Raw genomic sequence first — 7,832 nt, forward strand, 5'->3', positions numbered from 1 at the left:
GGCGGTGAGGTGGTGAGAGGACACAGCTGTGGTGTTCTCTGCGCCCTTCCTTATATATTTATATTTATTTCATAAATTTTATATACCCCTTGGTTGTAGGAAAAAACAAAGTGGCTTACAAAAAAAGACTAAACAACAAAACCATCACTAAAAACTTTTGCAGCTATAATTTACGCCATACACAAAGTTAAAACCATAATAGACCGAAAACAAATTAAAACCCATATAAACTTTCCAAACATCTGAGTAAGGCTTGCCTAATGTCTTCAGCAAGCACCAGAAAGAATACAGTGAATGCATCTGTCAGGAGTAGTCAGTGTGTTGTCCTCTAGATGTTGTTGTACTCAAGACTACCATCTTTCCTTACTATTAGCCATACTGGTTGGGGTTGATGGGAGTTGTAGTCCCACATCATCTGGAGGATACCATATTGGCCAACCATGCTCTAAGCTAACCTGCTGCCCACAGGTGCAGTGGAAGGCTCTGTCCTGTCTGCAGTGCTCATTCGGCTGGTAAGGGGAAATTTTTATTCCCCTCCTAGGTTTTTTCCCCCAGCCCCATTGCCACCTCCAGGTGTCGGTCTAACACCTCTATAGCCTTTCCTGAGTCAAATGGGACAGAGAGATGGACCTCAGTGTACTCTGCATATTGAATATCATTCCTGGAAACCAATCAGGTAAGTCGTCAGGGCTCCTGAAAAGCCTGCAGCATGGAGGTTTGGTGTCAGTCCTATAGGACATTGTTCCATAGAGATGAGGCAGGCCACCAAAAGGACTTCTCATGGCTACCCTCATTACTGATTTATCTAGTGGGCATACCAGGAGAGCCTCCGAAGCAGATCTTAAGGTGTGGGCTGGTTAGTATAGGTGTGGGTGGTCCAGTAAATAGCTCGGGTCCAAGCCGGTTAGGACTTTAAAAGTCAAAACCAGCAATTTGAACTGGGCCCGGTAATGTGTTGTTGTTTTGTTTTGTTTTGTTTTTTGTTATATAACGATAACCATCACCCTTTGACTTTCATGGGAAAATGAGAGTTTAGCTTCTGACCTGAGCTACCTTGCCCTTTGAGTCTGTCCCTCAGACATGAGTTGCAGGTGGTATGGCACGAAGCAGAAAGTCCCAAATCTCCTTGAGGTTTGTTAGTGGTTGGCATTAGCCATTCCTCCCAAGGTGCTGTGTGACCTCTGCAGCTGACCCTGGGAAGGGAAGGCTGCTGTTAGTGCACAGGTGGTGCGTACAGCAGAAGGAAAAACACGTTTGGTCTGGGTCAGGGGTCAGCAACCTTTTTCAGCCGTGGGCTGTTCCACCGTACCTCAGACCATGTGGGACTATTTTTGAAAAAAAATGAATGAATTCCTGTGCCCCACAAATAACCCAGAGATGCGTTTTAAATAAAAGGACACATTCTACTCATGTAAAAACGTTGATTCCCGGACCGTCTGTGGGCCAGATTGAGAAGGCGATTGGGCTGCATCCGGCCCACGGGCCTTAGCCCTGGCCTACCCCTGGTCTGGATTAATGAGTTCTACATTGCGCAACAGAGGATGTTGGAAAGCTCACTTGTTCACCTCTGTCCCTGTTGTGCCAATTTCCTCTTTTTTGTGTGTTTCTCTGTTTTGTGAAACTCATTTTATTGATTGGCTTACAAACCAACAATTTCTGAAACCTGTTTTTGTTACATGTACTGAAGTCTTTTCATACATGACACAAAAACAACAAAGGAAACCGGATTGTTGTTATTAAAATAATTTATATACTGTGGGAAATTGCAGTCAAACATATCTATGCATACATACTAGTTGGTGCATGAAGGGTTTAAAACCACAGAGTTCCTAGACTCAGCTAGGTCATGCCCCTTACCTCCATGAGGAAGGAAGTGAAGCTGCTTCTCTTTCTGTTCCTCACCTCTCTCCGTGCCATGTAATCAACCAGGACTAATGTTTGAAACTATATGCTGTATTTTGCCCCCAAAAGTAATCTGCCTGTGTTCTTTTTGCTGCTGCATGAAATAACACATGACTTGGACCTTTGGATTTAGTAAGTTAAGCATTTAAAACTTACTGAACTGTATGTGGTCTGTTCATGGCTACAGGGGTAGAGAGAGGGGGCAGGCGTTTTAAAGTACACTAAATGGGATATGCAAAAAGGTTTAGCAACCTACCAGCAATACTGCTGTTTAACTCTGAGATTGTTCTTAATTCTGTTGGGGGCTCTCTCCTGCTGGAGGGGTGTGCAAAGCCCTATGTTTGGAATTTAGGTACCCAGCTGATTATTTTGTTAATTACTCACACACAGGTCAGGTCAATTTTCCTCCTACATACACCGCCCTTCATCTTGAGAAGAAGTGTCAATTCATTTCCCAAGCAGAAAAAGCCAGCAGCAAAATAACAAGCTGTCAATCATAGTAAAACAGTAAGATCAAAGTAGAAAAACATCCCTAATTAAAATATATCATAAACAAGTCTGTTAAAACCACAGACCAGGAAATCAGAGGAAGGCTTACTTCAAGAGGCATGTTTTAAAGAGCCAGCAGAATGCCAATACTTATGGAACCTCTTGTATTTCACCAGGGAGGGCATTCCATAACACTGGTACCACCAGTGAAAATAACTGACTCCATGTTACCTCAAGTCAATGATCAGGCTGTGACAAAACTAACTGGGTTAACTGCCAGCCTAGCCCTGACATGCTACGGATCAATGTGCAGGATTATTATTATTTGTATATAAGAATCCACAGGCCCGGGTTTAGCAGCCCACTGAGAGATAAACCAGTGAGCTGCTGGGAAATCCAGGAATAAAAGTTTTAGTTTGGAAAAGTTTTGGAGAGAAGTACGAATAGGATTAAGACATGATGCTGAGGGATGGAGCAATTAACCCATTGTACTGTGATGCTTCCCTTCTCTAAACCTCTCACAAACTACCAGCAACTGCACAGGTACCTATATGATTTCCAGCGTTGGACAGGTATCCAAGGTAGGGGAGGAGGCTCTTTAAGATCAGGAAAACAGCATGGTGGAAAGGGCTGGGTACTGCTGCCCCAACTGGATTATTCGATTCAGTTCTCTCATGTACACACAAACACGCACACACCACACAGTTGTTTTGTGTTTTGACCAAAAAAAATTAACAGTGCAAGATTTGATCACTCATTTTCCAGTATCCTGTATAGTTTGACAGTGACAGTTGGTCAAAATAGTTCACAGCTGGTTCCAACAGCCAGATCATATGTGTACTCTAGCTTCATACAAATCCAGGATTGTGATGCAAGTCTTCCAATGGGTTTGCGTGATGACAGCCTTACGTTTATAGTTGATAGATAGATGATAGGAAAGAATAAATGTATTCACCATTGTGGCAACTTCATGCTGCAAAATGGCACTTTTTTGAAGTGCTGCAACTCCTGCAGCTGTTGGGGACACAGTGACTCTGTTGCATGGGTGGGTGGGGCACAATCCTATAGGTAGCAGCAGACCCTGGAAGAAATCATTCTACAGCCGTGAAGTGCAGTGGCTATGCTAGTTTTTTCTTGGTGGGCTGCTCAGCTGGGTTATGCAATTTAAGACCTGATTAATATGAAGTGAGTGTAGACATGTTAACCAGAGTAGAGTCCGAGGGCTCGTCCACACTGGAGTTTACTGTGTATTGGCAGCTGTTTGCATTTCCATTTAATTTGCATTGTCTAAATGACATTACCATCAAGCAACACCCATCTGAATGCAGACCCCTGTCAATTCTAATCCAATAAGTTGGGGCTCCAAACCTCTCTCCTCAGGGTTACATACAATTTTTGGGGGGGGGGTTTGGGGGGGTGGATAGATAAATTACCACTTTCTGCTACTCTGCTTTCCACACCCACTGCTTCATCACTGTGTTCATTTCTTATCCAGCTTTCCTTTGACCCTCAGATTTGCATGAAACCAGAAAACCGCACAAGCAAATTTACAGTTGACTGACTGCACTTTTGCACACTTCTTAGGTGAGAATTTTGTGTGTGTTTTTTAAATTTAAAAAGCTATCTGTGTGCATGCCCTGTTGGTACAGTCAGTGCCGAATTTACGTATAAGCTAAACAAGCCATAGCTTAGGGCCCCAGTCTCTTGGGGCCCCCCAAAAAATTTAAAGGGAAAAAAAAACCTGGATGTACATTTCCAAAATATTAGATAAAAAACTAATAAAATGAATCCTATATATACCGCAACAGTGCTTGTGCTGTGTAGGCTCCTATGATGTAAGTACAGTAATGGGCCCCGGTGCTAGCCTGCTCCCTAAAATATCACTGGTTTGCTCATTTCTATATATAGGGTGCCTGCATGGCAACATGTGCAAATGGCTTTAGATACTTATTAGGTCCATAAATTACCATATAACATATATTCAACACAAAAAACAGTGACAATTTGTTGTTGACAAAGGACAGCTGGACATATAAAGGGCCCCATTTCCTTCAGTAGCTTTGGGCCTCATCAAACCTAAATCTGGCCCTGGGCACAGTACCTAACTGGCATAACAGAGTTAATAAATTAGAAGGCAGGGACACACACAAAAGGGGATGGGTACTGAAGCTGCTTTGCATATGCCAAATCAAATAGCTGCAGGCATGGACTATTCCAGTCTAAATGTGAATGTAGGGAAAGTGGATTAACAGCTGAATGTGGACCAGCCAGACTGTGAAATGTTTTGATAGAGACCACCTGTGGCAAGGATTCTCAGTTGGACATGGCTGCTGTATCATTTTTGGGGAGCTTGCAGCGGTAATCGTATGAACCCACAGCCAGCAATGATCTTTTTGAAAACCTTAGCAAGCCACTCATTGAGGAATGCTTTAATGCAACTATGCTTTAAGTTCATGCCTATGGCATATCTGAATGGCAGGTAGAATTGAATTCCAGGAGACTCACAGTTGTGGGCAGCCAATATGTTTTATTATCATTTATGGATCCTTGTGTGGTCAAAATGGCTCCATCTGCACACAAGGGGAGGTATCAGCAGGTTCACAGAAAAGCCAAGATTTGCAGAACTATCCTCCCAATAAACAAACGAAACAACTGGGGACAAAACCCCTAAAAAGGAGGGGGACCCAAAACAGACCAATGAAGACTGAGCATGCTCTATAGCCAGAGAATACCACCTTGCTTTTGGGGGAGGGGGAGGGGGATGGAATGTAGTTTCCTGGGAAAGGGCATGACTAGCTGACTGGCTGGCAGAAATTTGGATCAGGCTCACTCTGCCCTGCAACATTTTCCCCCAGTTGCACTTAATGAGCCACCCCAAGAAGGATTCCGGTCAGACCTTGTTAGTGGTTTCAGAGGCTTTACAGACTTGGGTAAGATCTGGTGCTCCTGGGGTTGGCTTAGATATGTAAAGGATATGACAGCATTGTTAGGTGTTGTGGCTGGGGAGTGGGGGGGGGGGGAAAGCAAGTATGGTCTGTTGCAACACCTTGTTGTGGTACCCACCTATTTTGAGCAAACCATTTTGTGAAATGTCTTTATTTATTTCTTAACATGCCTTTTGTGGTAATCTGAAATCTTTTCGGAGTTACCCACATACGCTGTGATGTCACTGGGCGATGATGACCTTTGCTTTCAAGTCAAGAAATGCCGCAGTGACAGTTGAAACTTGTGGTTATTGTGCTTTGGCTTTGATCTTATAAAAGGTCTTCTGCTGTGGTGTGTCTTGCCCTTTTGTCTTCTTCCCTGCGAATCCCACGCAAATGCTTATCTTTACAGACGGCTATATTCAACTAATTTTCACTGAAAGCAGACCCACTTAAATTAATGGACTTAAGTTAGTCGTGGACATGTTTCATTGAGTCTACTCTGAGTAAAAGCTGGTTGTATACCACCCAGATTTTCCTTTCCTTTCCCTTTCTCTCTTTTCCAGTGAGGACTTGCTTGTAGTTATCTGTCCTTTCCAGCTGCCAAAGATCAGTGGAGTCTCTTGTGGTACTTCTGACTCAGCCTTGATATGGGTGGGTAAATCAGCCCAGTCCCTTACCATTTCCCATCATGTTCAGTAACATCAAAGGAAACTCCAGGATAAGGACACCCCTTTCTTTCTTTCTTTTTTGAAGGAAGTGAAATGCACAAAGTCAGAAGAATGGGAAATCCATATTTACAGATGGAAGCGAGCAGCTGTGGAATTTTGGCATTATCGTTTTGTCCTTATTCATTGCTCAACGGAGGATTCCATTCTGGAGTTCCAAAGTAATGTATCAATTACCCACCCACTCATTCTGTCACCATCATCTGTGTTCCACTTAACAGAGCGAGGAGGGGCCAACTCTGGAAAAGCCTCTTCACCTCTTCCCAGCAAGTCCCAACAGATGATGATGTGCTGTGGGATCAGTGATGGCTTCGCCAAGAACCTCCTGTTGAATGTTGCATCCAGCGGGGAATTAGTTGCTGGCTACTTCCCAGGACTGGCCCACCCAGGAGGTTTGATGAGGCAATCGTCTTGGGCGGCAGGCTGGGGACAGCTGGGAGGGGCAGCAGATCCAGGCCCTGGGGAGCATGCCACCCACCTCCTCCTGTGCTTGGTTCCCACCTCTTCCTCTACCTGCTCCTCTCCGGCCTCCTATTTTTTCTTCTCCTGCCACCTTCAGCCTGCCAGGGCTTCTGAAAGCTGCCTCCACTCAGCAACTGTGGGGCTGTGGGCAGAGGAGGGCTTTTCCTGTTTTGCCTCAAGTGACAAAACGCCCTGGGCTGGCCCTGCTACTTCCAGAGATTCAGCTAGGTCTAAGCCAAGGCCAGCTGTTTGGGAGTGATGGGAGGGGTGATTTTAAGGCTGCACCACTGGCACAAATAAAGGCACAACTAGGCAGAACAGTAGGAGATCCATAATCTGATTGGCAATTTTTAAAGAGCTAAATGCTGGTTCCCCACCCCTCAAATTTGAAATGGTGTCGTGGTGCTAATGGATGAGTAGTTTAACCTTTTCCCCTCTGCCATTCTCCTGATTGGAATTGCCCCACCCCAAGGTACTATTTGCTTCACAGGTCAAAGCACTGGTCCCGTACCTTATCACCTCGAAAGGGTGTACATAACCCCCCTGGTTGTTGAAGGAGGCAGCTGTGCAACTCTTACTGAACAAACCAGTGGGATGTTTCAAACTTACCTGGTTCTAAACCCGACTTCTTCTGCGCAAAGCGTATCCAGTGCCAGTCTTACTCAAAGTAGACCCATTGGAATGAATGGCCCTAAGTTGGTCGTGCTCATTCATTTCAGCGGGTCTACTCTGAGTAGGATTAGCATTGGATGCTCCCCAATGGTATCAAATGGGTAGGCGAAGATTCCCCAGGAGGGGAAGGATGATGCTGATGACATCCAGCTAGGCTTCTTTCCTATCCAGTTTGTGAGCAGAGGCCTTAATCTTCCACTGATGTCTGGGGGCTCTATGAAACTAGATGGCTGACAAACATGGACTGTATCAGTGTTCCAGCAATGGCAGTGCCCTTCTGTTTTTGTTTTTTTTAATGCTCCTACCTGAAGGGGAGCTGCTGCCACCTGGAGGGGAAAATGGAAGTCACACTTTCAGATCCTGGCTAAGGAACTACTTGGGTGGAAATAGTTCTGAGTGGTGTCTCCTGGCTTGTCTTGTGGAGGGACAAACAACACTATTTTAAAAGGGGATACGTAAAAGTGATGCTTTTTGTTTGAAAGAAAAGCAGCCAATCTGCAGTTGGTGGTGGTGTAAAAAGAGGTGCTCAGTTTGAAAGCACACCAGTGCAAGTAGACAAATAGGCACTGCTGTGCTGGGAAGGTAAATGGCGTTTCCATGTACTCTGGCACTCATCACGGCGTCCCATTGCGCCAGAAGTGGTTTAGTCCTGCTG

The 7,832-nt window shown here is 44.8% G+C and overlaps 1 long non-coding RNA gene across 1 annotated transcript in view; it reads right to left on the reverse strand.

The window, feature by feature from the left end:
• Positions 1-5,471: 5,471 nt before the first annotated feature.
• The window catches only part of LOC308462180, a 366,258-nt gene continuing 363,897 nt past the window's right edge, over positions 5,472-7,832 (reverse strand). Inside the window, exon 2 of the long non-coding RNA XR_013979049.1 lies at positions 5,472-6,048. This is a non-coding gene — a long non-coding RNA (uncharacterized lncRNA). The remainder of the gene's footprint in view (positions 6,049-7,832) is intronic.

The sequence above is a fragment of the Podarcis pityusensis genome (genome assembly GCF_964106645.2).
Source record: "Podarcis pityusensis genome assembly, chromosome: 13".
NCBI lineage: Eukaryota > Metazoa > Chordata > Lepidosauria > Squamata > Lacertidae > Podarcis > Podarcis pityusensis.